Source organism: Piliocolobus tephrosceles, chromosome 5 (genome assembly GCF_002776525.5).
Source record: "Piliocolobus tephrosceles isolate RC106 chromosome 5, ASM277652v3, whole genome shotgun sequence".
In the NCBI taxonomy this organism is placed as follows: Eukaryota; Metazoa; Chordata; class Mammalia; order Primates; family Cercopithecidae; genus Piliocolobus; species Piliocolobus tephrosceles.
Genome location: NC_045438.1, coordinates 66871779 through 66893604, shown reverse-complemented (window position 1 = coordinate 66893604; position 21826 = coordinate 66871779). Strand labels below are relative to the sequence as shown.

Below are 21826 nucleotides of genomic sequence, written 5' to 3'. Positions count from 1 at the left end.
ATTATCAACTAAAGTTTCCATACATTTAAAAACAAATGTTAAAATACCTGCCAGTTAGTTTCTTTATTTTTCACAACAGAGTTTTCTTTAGTTCATACTTTGGTCAAAATTCACATTATCTATTTTACTTGACTTGTTTAAAACACTTATTTAGTTCTTACCATGTGTCAAGCAAGCCCTAGTCTAAGGGCTTTAAAAAATTCTTTCTCATTTTAATCCAAATATGAGGTTTATACAGTTGGCTCTCTATATCCACAGGATTCACACCTGCAGATTCAACCAACTGTGGATTGAAAAAAATTTTTTAAACCCAACAAAAAATAATAATACAATTAAAAATTTAGAAAACAGGATAGTATAACAACTATTTACATAGAGTTTACATTGTATTAGCTATTATACATAGTCTAGAGATAATTTAAAGTGTGTGGGAAGATGACCATAGGCTGTATGCAAATGCCGTGCCGTTTTATATAATGAACTTGAACATCCTCAGATTTTGGTATCCACATAATGTTCTGGAACCAATCCCCCGCGGGATGTACTATGAATACTTCCACTTTCCAGCTGGGGTCATTCTAACCCAGATAAATTGTTAAGTAAGGAACCCAAGTCATACATCTCGTAAATGATGGAGTCAGAATTTGAACCCAAGCTTTCTGGCTCCATGCTCCATGCTCTTAGCCACTGTAAAAAGGAAATCAGCCAATCCCCTCCCTGCTCCTCTGGGGGCCCCTCCTGAACTCTCCATGGCACTATATTGTGGTCCCATGTGTCCCCATTCTAGGCCTGTGCATCTATTTGCCTTCGTATCCAGCATGGTACCCAGAAGACAGTAGGTGTTTAGAAAACATGCTAGATTAATACATAAATTAATGCCCAAACTACACCCTATATTTCAATTAAGTATCAGAAAAGGTAGTTTGAATGGTGTTTCATTAAAAAAAAATTTATACAAACAGAGCAGCCTACAGTCTTGCCTGAAAATGCTTGTAAGTTGAAAAATAATAAGATAAAATTAACTTTGGTTGAGGCACTTAAGAGATTACATAAGCTTTTTGAGGTCACAAATTTCCAACTTAATACTAACGAAAAATACTTAACATCTGACATATTCCTTATGTGTAGCTGTTAATCTATTAATTTAGCAATGCCAGGGCAGAGGAGCTTTATGGGCTCTTAAACTGGTTAGTTATGGTAATTTACTGCATGAGATTGCACCTGCATAATAAAAACCCAACAAGGATACGTGAAATCCATTTCAAATCCTCATTAACTCAAAACTACGGCAGACCGCTTATTTGTTTTATTGCATTAGGTAGAAAAATAAAATTAATAACCAAAATGCTGGAAAGACATACTCTGGTCAGAATGTTCATTAATAGAACAGAAGAGAACTGTGCACCTTAAAAATTTGTGGCTGGTAACTATTCACCCTTTAAAAGGGTGAACTATTAAAGACAGGCAGATGTTAGTGGGGAAAAAGCAGAGCAGTGTTTGTGCAAGCAAGCAGGTCATGACAGTGTACGGGATTAAATGGGACTGTATGAAGCTGAGTGTGGCCCCAAATTGAGGACAGCATCAACGGAAGTCCTAGAATCAGGAAGTTGGCGTAACTGTTCAATATCATTTTTTGTTTTGCAAAGAGGTGGTCAATTAGAAGAGACTGAACTAGAGGTGTAGAGGCGGCATCACAAATAGCTACTGGGAAGCAACTCACTAGGGTGGTGGGGAAAAATGGGCGGGGACGGGGGGGATGAAGGCAAATCACAAAGTTCAGGAATCCTGCTGTGAAGGTACAAGAACAAATTCTTTTTGATTTATATTCTGAACTTGGCTGTGTGAAATGTTTTATATTTGTGCAGTGGAGTAATAGTAGCAGAAATCTTACCAGTCAAATCATATGTATCTTTTTTGATGGCCCAGACTGCCTCCCACCACTCTAGCCCCAGTGCTATCATCATAGACAGATTTTTGCATATTCGTTTCTAAACACAGAAATACACTTTTAATCTTATAGATATACCCTTTTCTTTCCCGTTTTTTTTTTTTTTTTTTTTAGACAGGCTATCACTCTGTCACCCAGGCTGGAGTACAGTGGTACAATCATAGCTCACTTGCAGCCTCAAACTCCTGGACTCAAGGGATCCTTTTGCCTCCGTCTCCTGAGTAGCTGAGACTACAGGTATGTGCCACCATGCCTCGCTAATTTTAAAATTGTTTGTAGAGATGGGGTCTCACCTGTGTGTCCCAGGCTAGTCTCAAACTCCTGGGCTCAAATGATTATCCCGCCTTGGCCTCCCAATGTGCTGGGATTACAGGCGTGAGCCACCTTGCCCAGCCCTATATATACCTTTTTATTATCACCGGTAATCAAGAAAATGAAAGCTGAAGATGACTAACTGAATCATGTTCATGAAAGATTTAGAAAAGAACATGGTATACTTTAATGATAGACGGCATTCAGGATGGTGGATGGGGAATACTGATGATTATGAAGTACTGGGGTGCATACAGAAAGGCTGGCAACAAAGTCAGTACATGGAGTGCAATAGGTTTCATTTAGTGCATTTCAAGTCATATTTCTACTACCTGGTAATTAGCACACATGTCCTGGGCTGTAAGGAAACCCCTCATTCATGAGAAGCAGTTAGGCTTCCTGACCCCTCACATGGCCAATTCACTACTACCTGACATTCACTGGCTCCTCTCATAGTCAAATGCTCACAGCCAATCCCAACACTGCCCAGTCTATATGCCCTGTGACTTCTCTGCAATACCACACCATCCTCCTTGAAACTCTTCTCCTCCGGCTTCTGTGATGCCAGCTTTTGTGGCTCCTCCTCCTCCTGTGTCCCTGAAACGTGAGCGTTCCTGGAGACTGTGGTCCTCTTCTCCCACTACACACACTGTTGGAGTTTTCGGCTGTGCCCATGGGCTCCTCCACCACCACCACCGCCCCGCCCTCACCACCCCCTTCACAACTTTCCCTGGAACGTGACTAATTCTCTAAGCACCTGGTACATAGATGGCCTGATGTGAATCCTACACAGGCCCTTAAGGGTCTGGATCTGTCTCCCTTTCCAGGCTCACATGCTGTGGGGCTCCAACCAGTCTACTTACTTTATCTGCGGCACTGTGAGGACACCTTTGCTTTCATACAAGTGATTCATTTCCACCGGATTGGTGCCTTCTAATTCCAGGTTGCTGCATGCTTACAAATGTTTGGAAAGCTTTTACACAAGCTGACCAATAAAAAAGCAATTCTACTAACATGTAAATTCCACCGACCTAGTCCTTATTGTGTTTTATGAGACTCTGGGATCATTACTTTGGATTTATTTTCTTCAGACTCTGGATGCTTACAGCTTCATCCTTTTAGTGGCTTTTGGCTTTTCTAATATCATGTTTTTAAAAGCAGCTTATTTCTTGCATTCAACTTCCTTTCCCTTCTTTGCTTCTCAGTATTTGTATGAATTTTTATGTATGATTTGTGTTTTCTTCATTATTTGCTTCTTGTGCTCTTTCTGTCTGCCCAAAGCTCCTTTCCAGGAGGCCTTGTTTCCAAGAGCAGCCTTAGATACTGCTCCTTCTCCAGGTTCCCACAGAACCTGTGAGCAGCCTATTAATATGGTTTTCCCTCCATTGAATTGCTGCAAATACTTGATTACATCTCCATTTTCCCTAGTAAACTCTATCCTGCCTTATATTTCCAAAAATAATCATTTCACAGATATTTACTAAGCACACCACAGTGCTTAATAAATATCTGTGAAATAATTACTTTTATTTGCTTAAGCAATCTTTTCACTCAGTCATTCTTTTTTGTTTTTGAGATGGAGTCTTGCTCTATTGCCTAGGCTGGGGTGCAGTGCCGTGATCTCGGCTCACCACAACTTCCACCTCCCGGGTTCAAGCGATTCTCCTGCCTCAGCCTTCTGAGTAGCTGGGATTACAGGCACCCACCACCACACCCGGCTAATTTTTGTATTCTTAGTAGACACAGGGTTTCTCCATGTTGACCAGGCTGGCCTTGAACTCCTGACCTCAGGTGATCTGCCCGCCTCAGCCTCCCAAAGTGCTGGGATTACAGGTGTGAGCCACTGCGCCCAGCCACACTCAGTCAGTCTCGGATGCTTACTGTGATTTCTCACTTGAAAGTGAAGAAGGAAAAGGAAACTGAATGCATGAAAGAAGCTATTTTTAAAAAGATGATGTTAAAAAAGCCAAAAGTCACTAAAAGGATGAAGATCTGATGGTCCAGAGTTTGAAAAAAAAAAAAATACAAAGCAATGATCCTAGATTCTCATAAAACCCAATACGGAATGGGTCAACTGAATTTACATGCCAGTAGAACTTGTCTAAAAGATTTCCAAACCTCTGTACAGCAACAACCTAGAGCTGGAGGGCTCCAGTAAAATAAAAGCATGCTAGGAAAACAGAAAAATTTACTTTGAAGCTCTGTAAGGGAGGCATAGTATTATTTTCTGTTTTGGTTATAAACTGTAGCCTAAAATAACTCTTAGAGACTAGATAGCACAAAAAATTTCACAGAGGTAAAACTGGTAGTAAAACATTTATTTTCTGACAATATTTGTCCATTTCTAGCGGACAAATTACCCTACCAGAGGAGAGGGAGATAGTCCAACATAGAAATATTTTTTAAAAAAGAAATGTTTCACTTTTATAGGTTTCTGGCAACAACTAGATCATTTCAGACTCCATCTGTCACAACTGCTTTCATTCGTCAAGCATTTATACATAACTACTCTGTGTTCTGGACTCTGGGGACACAGCAGTGGGGAAAACCACATTCTAAAGGGGAGACAGACAAACACATGGATGAAACTCTAATGTCAGCTGGTGATGAGTGCAATGGAGATACGGGTGAGTGAGTGGGGAAGGGCTGCTACAGTACACAGGATGGAGAAGGAAGGAGTCTCTGATCCATGCAGAGTAAGTGACTCTGTATAGTACAAAGGATGGAGGGCCAGGAGTAGGGGCAGTCCAGGCAGAGGGGAGGGGTAGAGTGGGTGAGTACATGCATGTATGCCAAGCAAAGAAAGGAGGCCAGAGCGGCTGCAGCAGGGGGGTGAGGGAGAGTGGCAAGAGATGAGTGAGGGAGAGGGCAGGGGCCAGGCTGGTGGGGTCTCATGGGCATTGCTCAAGGCTGGTCAAACTGGCAGACAAATATGATCGTGAGGGCTAGGCTATATATTAAGAAGCCACTTTATCCTATGAAAAAATGGCAGAGTCCCTACTGTTTTAGTTTTGATCTCAGGACTGACTGCCCTGCCTGCTAACACCGACCCCAGCCAGGATGTCAGCCCACTAATGCATCAAGAATGATACAAATCATTCCCCAAACTGACAGCAGCACAAGCTCTCAATATTGTGGGGGTAATGTGTTTACGTGATCTCGACTCACTGCAACCTCTGCCACCCGGGTTAAAGCAATTCTCCTGTCTCAGCCTCCCGAGTAGCTGGGACTACAGGTACATGCCACCACACTTGGCTAATTTTTGTATTTTTAGTAGAGACAGGGTTTTGCCATGTTGGCCAGGCTGGAAAACAACTTTTTTACTTTTATTTTTAGTTGAAACTTAAGAAAAAATAAGTAAGCAGATGAAGAATACAGGGCCTAAGAGGTCTCACAGAAGGAATGCAAGGAGCTGGTGCTTGGATAACCTGCACTGATGCCCCCAGGCACTCTTTTACATTTATTTTTGGTTTTTTATTATACTTTAAGTTCTAGGGTACATGTGCACAACGTGCAGGTTTGCTACATATGTATACATGTGCCATGTTGGTGTGCTGCACCCATTAACTCATCATTTACATTAGGTATCTCTCCTAATGCTATCCCTCCCCCTACCCCATGACAGGCCCTGGTGTGTAATGTTCCCCTTCCTGTGTCCAAGTGATCTCATTGTTCAATTCCCACCTATAAGTGAGAACATGCGGTGTTTGGTTTTCTGTTCTTGTGATAGTCTGCTGAGAATGATGGTTTCTACCTGCATCCATGTCCCTACAAAGGACATGAACTCATCCTTTTTTTATGGCTGCATAGTATTCCACGGTGTATATGTGCCACATTTTCTTAATCCAGTCTGTCACTGATGGACATTTGGGTTGATTCCAAGTCTTTGCTATTGTGAATAGTGCCGCAATGAACATACGTGTGCATGTGTCTTTATAGCAGCATGATTTATAATCCTTTGGGTATATACCCAGTAATGGGATGGCTGGGTCAAACGGTATTTCTAGTTCTAGATCCTTGAGGAATTGTCACACTGTCTTCCACAATGGGTGAAGTAGTTTACACTCCCACCAACAGTGTAAAAGTGTTCCTATTTCTCCACATCCTCTCCAGCACCTGTTTCCTGACTTTTTAATGACCGCCATTCTAACTGGTGTGAGATGGTATTGTGGTTTTGATTTGCATTTCTCTGATGGCGAGCGATGATGAGCATTTTTTCATGTATCTGTTGGCTTCATAAATGTCTTCTTTTGAGAAGTGTCTGTTCATATCCTTTGCCCACTTTTTGATGGGGTTGTTTTTTTTCTTGTAAATTTGTTTGAGTTCATTGTAGATTCTGGATATTAGCCCTTTGTCAGATGAGTAGATGGCAAAAATTTTCTCCCATTCTGTAGGCTGCCTGCTCACTCTGATGGTACTTTCTTTTGCTGTGCAGAAGCTCTTTAGTTTAATTAGATCCCATTTGTCAATTTTAGCTTTTGTTGCCATTGCTTTTGGTGTTTTAGACATGAAGTCCTTGCCCATGCCTATGTCCTGAATGGTATTGCCTAGGTTTTCTTCTAGGGTTTTTATGGTTTTAGCTCTAACATTTAAGTCTTTAATCCATTTTGAATTAATTTTTGTATAAGGTATAAGGAAGGTATCCAGTTTCAGCTTTCTACATATGGCTAGCCAGTTTTCCCAGCACCATTTATTAAATAGGGAATCCGTTCATTTCTTGTTTTTGTTAGGTTTGTCAAAGATCAGATGGTTGTAAATGTGTGGTGTTATTTCTGAGGGTTCTGTTCTGTTCCATTGGTGTATCTCTCTGTTTTGGTACCAGTACCATGCTGTTTCAGTTACTGTAGCCTTGTAGTATAGTTTGAAGTCAGGTAGCGTGATGCCTCCAGCTTTGTTCTTTTGGCTTAGGATTGTCTTGGCAATGCGGGCTCCTTTTTGGTTCCATATGAACTTTAAAGTAGTTTTTTCCAATTCTGTGAAGAAAGTCATTGGTAGCTTGATGGGGATGACATTCGATCTATAAATTACCTTGCGCAGTATGGCCATTTTGACGATACTGATTCTTCCTATCCATGAGCATGGAATTTTCTTCCATTTGTTTGTTTCCTCTTTTATTTCATTGAGCAGTGGTTTGCAGTTTTCCTTGAAGAGGTCCTTCACATCCCTTGTAAGTTGGATTCCTAGGTATTTTATTCTCTTTGAAGCAATTGTGAATGGGAGTTCACTCATGATTTGGCTCTCTGTATGTCTGTTATTGGTATATAAGAATGCCTGTGATTTTTGTACACTGATTTTGTATCCTGAGACTTTGCTGAATTTGCTTATCAGCTTAAGGAGATTTTGGGCTGAGACGATGGGGTTTTCTAAATAAACAATCATGTCATCTGCAAACAGGGACAATTTGACTTCCTCTTTTCCTCATTGAATATCCTTTATTTCCTTATTGAATACCCTTTATTTCCTTCTCCTGCCTGATTGCCCTGGCCAGAACTTCCAACACTGTGTTGAATAGGAGGGGAGAGAGAGGGCATCCCTGTCTTGTGCCAGTTTTCAAAGGGAATGCTTCCAGTTTTTGCCCATTCAGTAAGATACTGGCTGTGGGTTTGTCACAAATAGCTCTTATTATTTTGAGATACATCCCATCAATACCTAATTTATTGAGAGTTTTTAGCATTTAGGGCTGTTGAATTTTGTGAAAGGCCTTTACTGCATCTATTGAGATAATCATGTGGTTTTTGTCTTTGGTTCTGTTTATATGCTGCACTACGTTTATTGATTTGCTTATGTTGAACCAGCCTTGCATCCCAGGGATGAAGCCAACTTGATCATGGTGGATAACCTTTTTGATGTGCTGCTGGATTAGGTTTGCTAGTATTTTACTGAGGATTTTTGCATTGATGTTCATCAGGGATATTGGTCTAAAATTCTTTTTTTGTTGTGTCTCTGTCAGGCTTTCGTATCAGGATGATGCTGGCCTCATAAAATGAGTTAGGTAGGATTTCCTCTTTTTCCATTGATTGGAATAGTTTCAGAGGAATAGTACCAGCTCCTCCTTATACCCTTGGTAGAATTCGGCTGTGAATCCGTCCGGTCCTGGACTTTTTTTGGTTGGTAGGCTATTAATTATTGCCTCAATTTCAGAGCCTGTTATTGGTGTGTTCAGGGATTCAACTTCTTCCTGGTTTAGTCTTGGGAGGGTGTATGTGACCAGGAATTTATCCATTTCTTCTAGATTTTCTGGTTTATTTGCGTAGAGGTATTTATAGTATTCTCTGATGGTAGTTTGTATTTCTGTGGGGTCGGTGGTGATATGCCCTTTTATCATTTTTTATTGCGTCTATTTGATTTTTCTCTTTTCTTCTTTATTAGTCTTGCTAGCCATCTATCAATTTTGTTGATCTTTTCAAAAAACCAGCTCCTGAATTCATTGATTTTTTGATGGGTTTCTTGTGTCTCTAGCTCCTTCAGTTCTGCTCTGATCTTAGTTATTTCTTGCCTTCTGCTAGCTTTTGAATGTGTTTGCTCTTGCTTCTCTAGCTCTTTTAATTGTGATGTTAGGGTGTCAGTTTTAGATCTTTCCTGCTTTCTCTTGTGGGCATTTAGTGCTATAAATTTCCCTCTACACACTGCTTTAAATCTGTCCCAGAGATTCTGGTATGTTGTGTCTTTGTTCTCATTGGTTTCAAAGAACATCTTTATTTCTTCCTTCATTTTGTTATGTACCCAGGAGTCATTCAGGAGCAGGTTGTTCAGTTTCCATGTAGTTGAGCGGTTTTGAGTGAGTTTCTTAGTCCTGAGTTCTAGTTTGATTGCACGGTGGTCTGGGAGACAGTTTGTTATAATTTTTGTTCTTTTACATTGCTGAGGAGCGCTTTACTTCCAACTATGTAGTCAATCTTGGAATAAGTGTGATGTGGTGCTGAGAAGAACGTATATTCTGTTGATTTGGGGTGGAGAGTTCTGTAGATGTCTATTAGGTCCGCTTGGTGCAGAGCTGAGTTCATTTCCTGGATATGCTTGTTGACCTGTCTTCTGTTGACAATGGGGTGTTAAAGTCTCCCATTATTATTGTGTGGGAGTCTAAGTCTCTTTGTAAGTCTCTGGGGACTTGCTTTATGAATCTGGTTGCTCCTGTATTGGGTGCATATATATTTAGGATAGTTAGCTCTTCTTGTTGAATGGATCCCTTTACCATTATGTGATGGCCTTCCTTGTCTCTTTTGATCTTTGTTGATTTAAAGTCTGTTTTATCAGAGACTAGGATTGCAATCCCTGCCTTTTTCTTCTTTCCATTTGCTTGGTAGATCTTCCTCCATCCCTTTATTTTGAGCGTATGTGTGTCTCTGCACATGAAATGGGTCTCCTGAATACAGCACACAGATGGGTCTTGACTCTTTATCCAATTTGCCAGTCTGTGTCTAATTTTAATTGGAGCATTTAGCCCATTTACATTTAAGGTTAATACTGTTATGTGTGAATTTGATCCTGTCATTATGATGTTAGCTAGTTATTTTGCTCGTTAGTTTATGCAGTTTCTTCCTAGCATCGATGGTCTTTACATTTTGGCATGTTTTTGCAGTGGCTGGTACTGGTTGTTCCTTTCCATGTTTAGTGCTTCCTTCAGTAGCTCTAAGGCAGGCCTGGTGGTGACAAAATCTCTCAGCATTTGCTTGTCTGTAAAGGATTTTATTTCTCCTTCACTTATGAAACTTAGTTTGGCTGGATATGATATTTTGGGTTGAAAATTCTTTTCTTTAAGAATGTTGAATACTGGCCCCCACTGTCTTTTGGCTTGTGGAGTTTCTGCTGAGAGATCTACTGTTAGTCTGATGGGACTTCCTTTGTGGGTAATCCGACCTTTCTCTCTGGCTGCCCCCAAAATTTTTTCCTTCATTTCAACTTTGGTGAATCTCACAATTATGTGTCTTGGAGTTGCTCTTCTCGAGGAGTATCTCTGAGGCATTCTGTGTATTTCCTGAATTTGAATGTTGGCCTGCCTTGCTAGGTTGGGGAAGTTCTCCTGGATAATATCCTGCAGAGTGTTTTCCAACTTGGTTCCATTTTCCCCGTCACTTTCAGGTACACCAATCAGATGTAGATTTGGTCTTTTCACATAGTCCAATATTTCTTGGAGGCTTTGTTCATTTCTTTTTACTCTTTTTTCTCTAAACTTCTCTTCTCACTTCATTTCATTCATTTGATCTTCAATCATGATACCCTTTCTTCCACTTGATCGAATTGGCTACTGAAGCTTGTGCATTTGTCACGTAGTTCTCGTGCCATGGTTTTCAGCTCTATCACGTCATTTAAGGACTTCTCTACACTGGTTATTCTAGTTAGCCATTCGTCTAATCTTTTTTCAAGGTTTTAGCTTCTTTGCGGTGGGTTCAAACTTCCTACTTTAGCTCGGAGAAGTTTGATTGTCTGAAGCCTCCTTCTCTCAACTCGTCAAAGTCATTCTCCATCCAGCTTTGTTCTGTTGCTGGTGAGGAGCTGCATTCCTTTAGAGGGGGAGAGGCGCTCTCATTTTTAGAATTTTCAGCTTTTCTTCTCTGTTTTTTCCCCATCTTTGTAGTTTTATCTACCTTTGGTTTTTGATGATGGTGACGTACAGATGGGACCCTCAGCTGCAGGTCTGTTGGAGTTTGCTGGAGGTCCACTCCAGACCCTGTTTGCCTGGGTATCAGCAGTGGAGGCTGCAGAAGAGTAAATATTGCTGTACAGCAAATGTTGCTGTCTGATCGTTCCTCTGGAAGCTTCGTCTCAGATGGATACCCAGCTGTGTGAGGTGTCAGTCTGCCCCAACTATGGGGTGCCTCCCAGTTAGTCTACTCGAGGGTCAGGGACCCCCTTGAGGAAGCAGTCTGTCCATTCTCAGATCTCAAACTCCATGCTAGGAGAGCCAGTACTTTCTTCAAAGCTGTCAGACAGGGACATTTAAATCTGCAGAGGTTTCTGCTGCCATTTGTTTGGCTATGTCCTGTCCCCAGAGGTGCAGTCTACAGAGGCAGGCAGGCCTCCTTGAGCTGTGGTGGGCTCCACCCAGTTTGAGCTTCAGGGCCGCTTTGTTTACCTACTCAAGCCTCAGCAATGGCGGGCGCCCCTTTCCCAGCCTCGCTGTCCCCTTGCACATTCATTCCCTCCTGGCAGAATGGAGAAAATGCCTCTTTTCCTCTGAAGGTGAATTCTTCCTCTTAGGGCTGTGGCTCCCTTCCCTTTCTCAAAGAACTTGTTTCTGAGTGATTCCCTCCCTCCAGAACCATCCCATCAATGCACCGAGGCAATCTACTTTCTCTCACTAACATGCCATTGAACTCATATGCCCCATGCAAGTTTTCATTGTATGGGGCCCATTTTCTTCCGCTCTCCTACCTTCTCGCTAGTCCTGAACTTAAGGACACAAAAGCTATGGAACGCCTTGTTGGTAAAGTTTTATGTAATTAAGATTGATTTTTTCTATAGGTTTTCTTAGCATAGCTGTACAAGTTATTCTACAGGAAGAAAACATCAAATTTGAAAAGTAATCGGAAGAAGAGAGAGAGTAGGAAGACTGGGAAGAAGATGTAAATCACAGCTGTTAAAAGTCAGAGATGCTTGATTAACGTACCAGGGCTTGCATTTTTCGTAAGAAATTTGTTTTTAGTTTAAGCTTTTCATATCATACCATTAACACAAGATTAATACGAGTCCTTATTTTACTGCAAAAATGCAATAAAAAATATGTAAAAGTATAGCTAATTCTCCCCATCTTCAATCACACCTACCCATAAAGAAACCAGTAATCAGAGCATCTACTTACTCCTCTCTTGTCTTTCCTGACACACCCTGGTCAGCCCTCAGCTGCCCCACTACTCACTGAAAGTGCTCTTATCAATATCTTATCAATAATCCACCTTGCCAAATCTAGTAAGTCCTCTTCCTTCCTCATTTGCCCAACTATCAGCACTGGGTGTGGCCTGCCACTCCCTCCTTTTAATCCCTTTTCCTGGACTTCCTGCCCTGCCAGGTGAGGTCTCTGCTGGTTCAGCTCTCACCTCCCTGGCTGCTCCTTCTCAAGCTCCTTTGCTGGCTCTTCCTCCTTCAACTGACCCCAATAGATGTGGGGCTGCCCCGCGCTCAGTCCTGAGCCTTCTCCACTCTTTATGTGCTCTGCATGTGACTTTACCCTTGCCCCTGGATTTAAGTAACATATTTATGCTGAAGATTTCCACTTAATCCTCTAACTCAGATCTCTCCTTTGAGCATGAGACTCAAATATCTAACTCCCTATTTGACACTGCCACTTGGATGATATTTAACATGTACCAAAAACTTAACACGTTGAAAATATTTATCCTACTAATCACATCCTACACAACCCACTGCCAACTCACTGATAAACGGTACCAGTTTCTCAGATCCAAAAATCTCAGTCATTCCTCATGCATCCTTTTCTCTCAGCCCTCCAACATGCAATCCCTTAGTGTGTCTTTGCAAATCTACCTTCCAGGTATATTCCAAACTCACCAGCCCACCTTGTCCACAGTCCCCACTCCAGCCTGGGCCACCTTATCTCTTATCTGGTCTACTGCTACCAATGTCCATCTGCTCTCTCTGCTTCCTTATCAGCCCCTCTAATCTGTTCTCCACAAAACAGAAAATGATTTTCTTACATCAGAAACATGCTGCTCTCCAGTATAAAACACTGCAGTGACTCCCATCACACTTGGAATGCATCTGACATCCCTAACATGGCTATGAGGCTCTCTGCCTTCCCCCTGCCCTTCATCCACTCCCCGCTTACTCACTGGGTTTCTCTTAGGTCCTCTCTGAGACCAAGTACTTTGTTCTCAGGGTCTTTGCTTTAACATTCTGGGCTGCCTATCCCCCATTTTCACTTGGTTAGTTCCCTCTGAGCCTTTAGGTTTCCATTTAAGTGAAAACTCAGGGGAGCTTCCCGTGACCACTCCAACTGCAGAGGGCCCTCTGTCATTCTTGGCTGCAGTCTTTGTTTATTTCATGCACCGCTCTTCTCCCAACTTGCAATGCTGACATTTATTTTCTGTTCACTTGTTTTTGCCAGTATTTCTTCTCATAAGGGCAAAGACAACCTGTCTTCAGGTCGCTACTACATTCCCAGTGTTTAGCACAATGCTTGGCACATGGCAAATTCTTAATAAAAACAAACTGACAGGATGAATGAAAGGGGTTCTTCCCCATCCCACTTCCACCCATCAATGCTGATAGAGAATTTCTGATGAAGGCAAGGAAAGGCAGCCATACATAGACATAAATGAATTGTAAATCCAAACAGGTGAGCTTTAGGAATCCCAGAACACTCCTTCGTTGTTCTTATCTCTAAGGATTCTAAGCAATGGTGTCAAAGTCAGCATTTCCAAACACAATCAAATCTGCAGATTCTTAAACATGCCATCCACAGTTCAGATTATACTCTAAGTCTCTTCCAAATACTTAAATTAGCTATATACATATTAAATTCTGGAGTTGAATTAGATATATCCTAGGCAAAACAGAAAACTTGAGGCTCCAGATGTAGGTAGCACATATATAATGATTTTTTACTTGCAGGCTAAATGATTTTCTATTTGAAATACAATTTCACAATCACCCTGTACCTGAACTGAGATCAAAAAGCATGCTGTTTAAAGACATGCTTGTATGCATTTATCAATGTTTACGGCTACTTCCATACAGGCATATGTATACAAATGTACACACATAGACGGAGGAAACAAGGAGTCATCTATTACTTGATTCAGGACTAACTGTTAGATGCTCTTAAAGACAGAATTAAAATGGGCTGCATTTGTCAATTCAGCCTGAGAAAATGATTTAAATTTTTCTTTTGAGACATGAACCAACATAAATGATGAAGCTTGCTCTAGTGTTTTAACAAAGCCACAGTGTTTTATATCAATTTCTACATGAAGACCTAGAACTAACTACCTCAGAGTACTCAACTGTTTAATTGTGACAGCCTGATCAGAGAAGCCAGCACTGCTTCTCAGGGCAACTCAACTCTGAAGCAATGAGTTTATGTACCAAGAACATGGGCACACATCCATGCTGTATTTTCAACTAACAGCTGACTGTCCTCTTTCCCTGTCTTCTGCTTTACACTGAGCTCCCAGGGGCAGGAGCAAGAAGACAAGCTTCTACAGGACAGCTGGCATTTGGATGAATACTGAAAGATGTGTGGAATTTCAGAAAATAGTAAAGAAAAATGAGCAGAACCAGGATGGGTCATGGAGAGACGAGGCAGAGGTGAGTCTGAGTATGATGGTCTGGGGCTACAGGGCGGCACTGGGGCAGGACTGAATGAAGAAGAGCATCAAAAGTTGTGTGAAGGAGCATGTACCCAACACAGACAATGACAAGGAACCTGCACGTGTTTCTATGAGGTACCCTCACAATGCCTTCCACTTCACAATATTTTACTACCATTTTTGTAACTATGACGACATTTCTCTCTCTATCTTACATTGAGTCAGCACAGAGGGTGAACAGAGAATAATCCAGTCTACCTCCCTAAACCCAGGTCAAGGTACACTTAATCCAAATCAAAAGACTACACTTGTGGAGATGGAAATTTTTTCCTCCCTCCTTCACAGACCAACGACAGTAATGCCAGTAATGGTTTTTCCTTCAGGGAGATGATGGAATATCCCTAGCACTGGGTCTATTTTTACTCACCCATCACCCATCGACCATCAGTGTAACTCCAGGCAAAACAAGTGGAGGGGAGGAGAGGGAAGAAATCTGTGTAGCAGGTGGACAGCTCACACGAAGCTTCTATTGTCTCTCCTCTCCTTTTGTTCTAAAAGAGTATGGCAGAAAGCCAAAAACAGCTGAGTCACTGGCAACCTAAAATGTTGCCCCTGTGGTTTAGGAAAAGATTACCCCCAACTCTTTCCTGCCAAGCCTTCTCTAGGCAGAGCAAATCCAAACAATGATCACACTTGTGTTTCTAGATGGCCTGCTAATCCTTATTAATTATTTGTCTACCATCACCTATTAGGATGGCAGAAATAGGGTGACAGACACTGGGACAGATGTAACCCTGCAGGTAGAAAAATCACCTGCTTTGAGTACAGAAGTGGCCATCCAGATTCACTGCATAAGGGGCAGAGGTCTTGGGCTACCGTTTCCAAAACAGATCTGTGAATATTCTTCTGAATTTGAGTTAGAAGGTGGCTGGTGCCAGTGTTGGCATGAATGCCAATCCCTGAATACGATCCTGAGAGAAGTCAACCAGAGATAAGATGAGAAAAGCAAAAGAGTAAATGAAGTTTTATTTTATTTCTGAATATATTTCAAGTGGGGGTTCAAGCTGCCACATGGTGACCAACATTAGGACTTAAATAAAAATCTAAGTGTGTGTCTATACAGGCACACGTCATAGATACTTAGTTCAGGTCCATGCCACTATAATAGAGCAAGTATCACAAAAGAAGAAAGCCACACCCACTTCTGGTTTCCCAGTACATATAAAAGCTGTTTACACTAGTGTACAAAGCAATAGAATTATGTCTTTAAAAAAAAAGTACCCACCTTAATTTAAAATTACTTTATTGCTATAAAATGCTAATGATCATCTGGGTCTTCAGTGAGTTGTAATCTTTTTTCTGGCGGAGGGGGGTCTTGCCTCAATGTTGATGACCGCTGATGATGGGGATGGTGGTTGCTGAAAGATGCGGTTGCTGTGGCAAATTTCTTAAAACAACAATGAAGTTTGCCACACTGGTTGACTCTTCCTTTCATGAGACTTCTGCAACATGCAATGCTGTTTGATAGCATTTGCCCACAGTAGAATTTCTTTCAAAACTGGAGTCAAGCTTCTCAAGCCCTGCCACTGATTTATCAACAAAGTTTATGGAATATTCTAAATTCTTTGTTGTCATTTCAACAATGTTCACAGCATCTCCAGCAGGAATAGATTCCATCTCAAGAAACCAATTTCTTTGCTCATTCACAAGAAGGCAACTCCTCATCCATTCAAGTTTGATCATTAGATTGCAGCAGTTCAGTCACATCTTCATACTCTACTTCTAATTCTAGATCTCTTGCTATTTCCACATCTGCAGTGACTTCCTCCATTGAGGTCCTGAATCCCTCAAAGTCATCCCTGAAGGATGAAATCAACTTGTTCCAAACTTGTGTTAATGTTGGTATTTTGACCTCTTCCCACAAATCATAAATGTTCCTCATGGCATCTAGAATAGTGAATCCTTTCCAGAAGGGTTTCAATTTACTCTGCCCAGATCCATCCAGTTTTAAGGCAACTAGAGCCTTACAAATGTAGTCAAAATTACTGCTTCATCCATGGGCTGCAGAACGGATATTGTGTTAGCAGGCATAAACACAACATTAATCTCTTTGTACAGCTCCATCAGAGCTCTTGGGTGACGAGGTGTATTGTCAATGAGCAGTAATATTTGGAAAGGAATTGTTCTAAGCAGTAAAGTCTCAACAGTGGGCTTAACAGATTCAGTAAACCACGTAAACAGATGCGCTGCCATCCAGGCCATTTCTAGAGCACAGGCAGAGTGAATTTAGCACAATTCTTCTTCTTCTTCTTTTTTTTTTTTTTTTCATTTCTGTTTAAGAGACAAAGTCTTGCTGTGTCACCCAGGCTGGAGTGCAGTGGTGCCATCATGGTTTACTGCAGCCTTGAACCCCTGAGCTCAAGTGAGCCTCCTGTTTCAGCCTCTTGAGAAGCTAGGATTACAGGCACATGCCACCATGCCTGGCTAATTTTTAATTTTTTTGTAGAGAAATTTTGTATGGGATCCCACAGCTCATCTTGAGCTCCTGACCCGAGAGTTCCTACTGCCTTGGTCTCCTAAAGCATTGGGATGACAGGCATGAGTCACCGTGCCCAGCTAATTTAGCACAATTCTTAAGGGCCCTAGGATTTTAACAATGGTAAATGTGCGCTAGCTTCAACTTAAAATCACCAGCTGCATTAGCCCCTAATAGAATCAACTTGTCCTTTGAAACTTTGAAGCCAGGCAGACTTCTCTTTAGCTATGAAAGTCCTAGATGGCATCTTCTTCCAACAGAAAGCTGTTCTGCCTATTGAAAATGTTTTAGTGCAGCCACCTTCATCAATTATTTTAGCTAGATCTTCAGGACAACTTGCTGCAGCTTCTACATCCGCACTTGCTGCTTCACCTTGAACTTTTATGTTATGCAGATGGCTTCTTTCCTTAAACTTCATGATCCAACCTCTGCTAGCTCCCTAATGTTCTTCTGCAGCTTTCTCATGTCTTAGTCTTCACAGAACTGAAGAGAGTTAGGGCTCTGCTATGGATTAGGCCTTGGCTTAAGGGAAGGTTGCAGCGGGTTTCATCTTCTATCCAGACCACTCAAACTTTCTCCATATCAGCAATAAGGCTGTTTTGCTTTCTTACCATTCATGTGTTCACTGGCATAGCACTTTTTATTTCTTTCAAGAACTTTTCCTTTGCATTCATACAAGTTGGCTAACTGTTTGGTGCAAGAGGCACCTATAGCTTTTGGCCTATCTTGGCTTTTGATATACCTTCCTCACTAAGCATAATAATTTCTAGCTTTTGATTGAAAGTGACAAATGTACGTGTTTTCCTTGCATTTGAACATTTTGAGGCCACTGTAGGGTTATTATTTGGCCTAATTTTAACATCATTATGTCTCAGGGAACAGGGAGGTCTGAGGAGAGGGAGAGAGAGGAGGGTACAGCCAACGGGCGGAGCAGTCAGAACACACACAGCATTTTGCAATTAAGTTCACCACCTTCTTTGAACGCATTCATGATGCCCCAAAACAATGACAAAAGTCACATCAAAGCTCACTGATTACAGATCATAACAGATGTAATCATGAAAAAGCCTGAAACATTGTGAGAATTATCAAAATGTACAGACATGAACTGAGCGCATGCTATTGGGAAAGTGGTGGTAACAGACTTGTTCAACACAAGGTTGCTTCAAACCTTCAGTTTTTAAAAAATGAGGAATCTGCAAAGTACAATACAATAAAGCAAAATAAAATGAGGTGTGCCTGTATGACATAAATAAACTAATGAAAAGGCACTACAATCTCCATTAACATGTAACAAGGAGACTAGAAGTGAACATTAACATTCATTATATTTAAAATTATTTATAAAACAAGTCATTAAATATTTACAAATCATAAAAATATAAATTTGTGGTCCCTCATTATCTCCCCTTTTACACTGAGTATTGTTATCTAACAGGTTCTATAAGGATCTACAAAGCAATCACAAGATACTTACATGGTGTAGAAACTATACTTTTTAGAGGTAAGAAAGCTTAGGGATTCAGAGGCCATGTAGTCCAATAATTAATTAATTAATTAATTAATTTTTTTTTTTTTTAGAGATAGGGTCTTACTGGAGTGCAGTGGCACAATCATAGCTCACTGTAACCTGGAACTCCTGGGCTGAAATGATCGTCCTGCCTCAGCCTCCCGAGTGGCTAGTACTACAGCTGTATACTACTGTGCCTGGCTAATTAAAAAAAAAAAAATTTTTTTTTTTTTTGTAGAAATGGAGTCTTGCTATGTTACCCAAGCTAGTCTCAAGTGATCTTCCTGCAACAGCCTCTCAAAGTGCTGGGATTTCAGGTACAAGGCACTGTGCCTGGCTAGTATGTTTGTTTAAGAGGTGAAAACAAAAACCCTGAGCTATAGAGAGAATAACTTATCTTGATAACAAAATGTGCAGGATTAGCACAGAGCTAGAGTTCTAAGTTCCAGTCTTGGCACTGTCAATTGTTAACAGTTTAACCTCTGTTAATACACTTACACTGATTGAATTTTAGTTTCCTTGTCTGTAAAATAAGAGGGCTCCATTAGATGAACTCTAACATACACACAGTTGGAAGGCATATAACTCGTCCTGAGGCCAGAATCACATTAATGGAAAAACATACCCCCTAGGAAAAAGCAAAGGAGGCAGCTATGAAATTAGGGACCTGATTACCTTTCTATAGGTGGGGTCGTGCCATGCTTCCATTCCAAACAGCAGGCGCAAGGATGGACTGTGTCCACTTCCTGCTCAGGGACTGTGTAGCAGGGCAGTTGCGAGTTGGGTCATCCCAGGCAAGACGCTGACTTAAACACCTGGAAAGCCACCTGGACACTAGCTTACGCAGCTTCCTCACCATGCCAGGCAACCCCTCAGAGTCCATCCTAACGCCCAAATATTTCCATGTGCTTGCATCACGCTTCATGTTCTAGAAACAGTATTAAATTTCTTTCTTCATGGGAGTAGTGCCTCCTGAACAGGTACTTCTGTCTTTGTAGTATGTGATTTCTGCTGTCAACAATTATAATGTATGAAAATTCTATTTTTTAGGAGCCTTCATTTTTCCAAACCTGATCCTGAGATTTAGGTACCTGGCCACCAGGTGGCATTTGGGTGCCCTGATCTCAGGGTCTATACCAAAAAGCTCTTGCTGAAGGTCTTTTTTGCATTGTGTGGCAGACTGCTAGCTGTCCCCCAATATCTATCTATTTCTCTTGTTTCCTTGATAAAAAGGCCCTAATTTTTAGCTGGCCACATTTTTTTTTTCTGGGAATAAAACTACATCTCAAACCTCTTTGCAACTGAGTGTATGTTTTCACCAATAAGACATAAGCAGATAGAATGCACGTCACCTCCTAACAAACATCTTTATAAGCCAGCTGACACACACCCATTCACCATATCATAGGTTATGTAGTCTCAGGTTGCTGCAAAGTAATGTCCTCTTTTAGACACAGGAGAGAATTTATGTAGAGTGGAGACGGGACTGCAGCAACTACAGACTTTGGCCATGTAACTTACTTCTCTATTATAAGACAGGAAGAAAACAGACTTATCTTCTAGGATCACACAGCTGGTATCCAGAGGAGGAGAAAGGGACACGAGTATGTACACTCTGAATATGAATACTATGCTCTCAATCTAGAATGCCTGCATGATGTGTGAAATTCTAACGTCACATATGTCACCGTGAAGCATAATATCAAAAATAACACAAACGCTCAGGCACTAAATCATCAAGAACAGCTGATACCAATTCAAGCCGTTTCCTAATCGTATGAAAGCACAGTGACCGCTCAAAAAGCTGCATTTTGAAAATGCTGCCCCATTCGCCCTTCACTAAACTGTTCTGAAAATTTCTGACCTGTACCCGATCACACGAACACGCTGCTATGGGAAGACACTGCCACCTGTTCAACAGTCAGCTCACCAAGGATGTGGATGAGGCAACACTCAAAAGCTGCATGTGTCATGAACTCGGCGCAGAAGTTAATGAGTATTAAAACACTAATTAATGTTCTGAGAATATATTCTTTGAATGGCAAAGCCTATATGCTAGTAAGCACCAATCAGCTATCGCTAAGATTAGAAAAATCTGAATTAAAGGGGAAAAAAATCCCACTCCCTCCACCCCAAGGCATGTTGGTAAAGCCAAATAATCTTCTTACTTTAGCATTTTGGCTCAGCTGCAAAGCAAACTGCCTTAGGGATGTTATTGATGTTTCATATGTACTATAGCAGGTAATCCCCAGAAAAGCCAAATCCTATTAAGTGTAAGAGAACAACAGTAAAGATAATAAAATCAATGTTAACTACTTATAGAATCTTTATTATTTTTCCTTGGTATTAAGTTTGCTCCCCTTCTTAAAATATGAGTACTTGGATTTTCTTAATTTATACTGATTTTTATAAAATGTAGAAACTTGTTAATGGAGTTGACTCAGGGTATAGACTCAGTTAAGTGTTCTTTTCAGGTCTATAAATTTTGTCTTTCATTTGGAAAGAAAAGCCAATCTCTAGCTGGCTTAACAAAGATGAAACACTGAGGAATCAAAGTGTATTTCTGCTACATTACACTCCTTTGTGACACCACGTTCAACCACAGTACACTATTTCATCCACAGAGAAGTGCCCCAGGCAACCATTGCACAGGGTACTGAGGGTAGGATTATTTTCTTGAATTCACTGTAACAAAAAGACAGAAGCAATCTTTGAACAAAGGACAGTGGTAAAACTGTTCAGGAATCTCAGTGGGGAACTGGACATTATAAAAACACCCATTCCCTCAAAGCCCTGCCCAACTTCCATCCCTCCTGTGAAGGCTTCCTCCATCATCCCAGCCAGATGGCCTGTGACCACCACAGCATTGACCGAAGCCTGTGCCTTTCCCCGACCACTGTGATAACATCCTTGGGTTCTTCGATCTTTTCAGATCTGTATGTTTCAACTTTCAGTCAGACTGTAAATTTCCCAGGGGCAGTGCTTATGTCTGGAATTTCTTTGTATTCAAACAGTACCTGGCGTTGCATATCATACTATGAATATTTACTGATAGGCTACATTTAACTACCATTTCCCTGTTACTTCACTTTGTTTAAAATGAAACATATTGCTGATTGTAAATGTAGACCGATTTTTCAGGTAAATTCACTTACCACCAAATCTGTTTTACAAATGTAATTTTTATGTTCAATATTTCGACTTATTTTTAAAAGACCATGGCACACAAGTTCTAATCAATATGACATGGTTGT

At 41.0% G+C, this 21826-nt stretch overlaps 1 protein-coding gene across 2 annotated transcripts in view; it reads right to left on the bottom strand.

Annotated features, from left to right (window-relative positions):
* The window catches only part of PREP (prolyl endopeptidase), a 133370-nt gene that overhangs the window by 22271 nt on the left and 89273 nt on the right, over nt 1-21826 (bottom strand). The gene's annotated exons all lie outside the window — the stretch shown is intronic.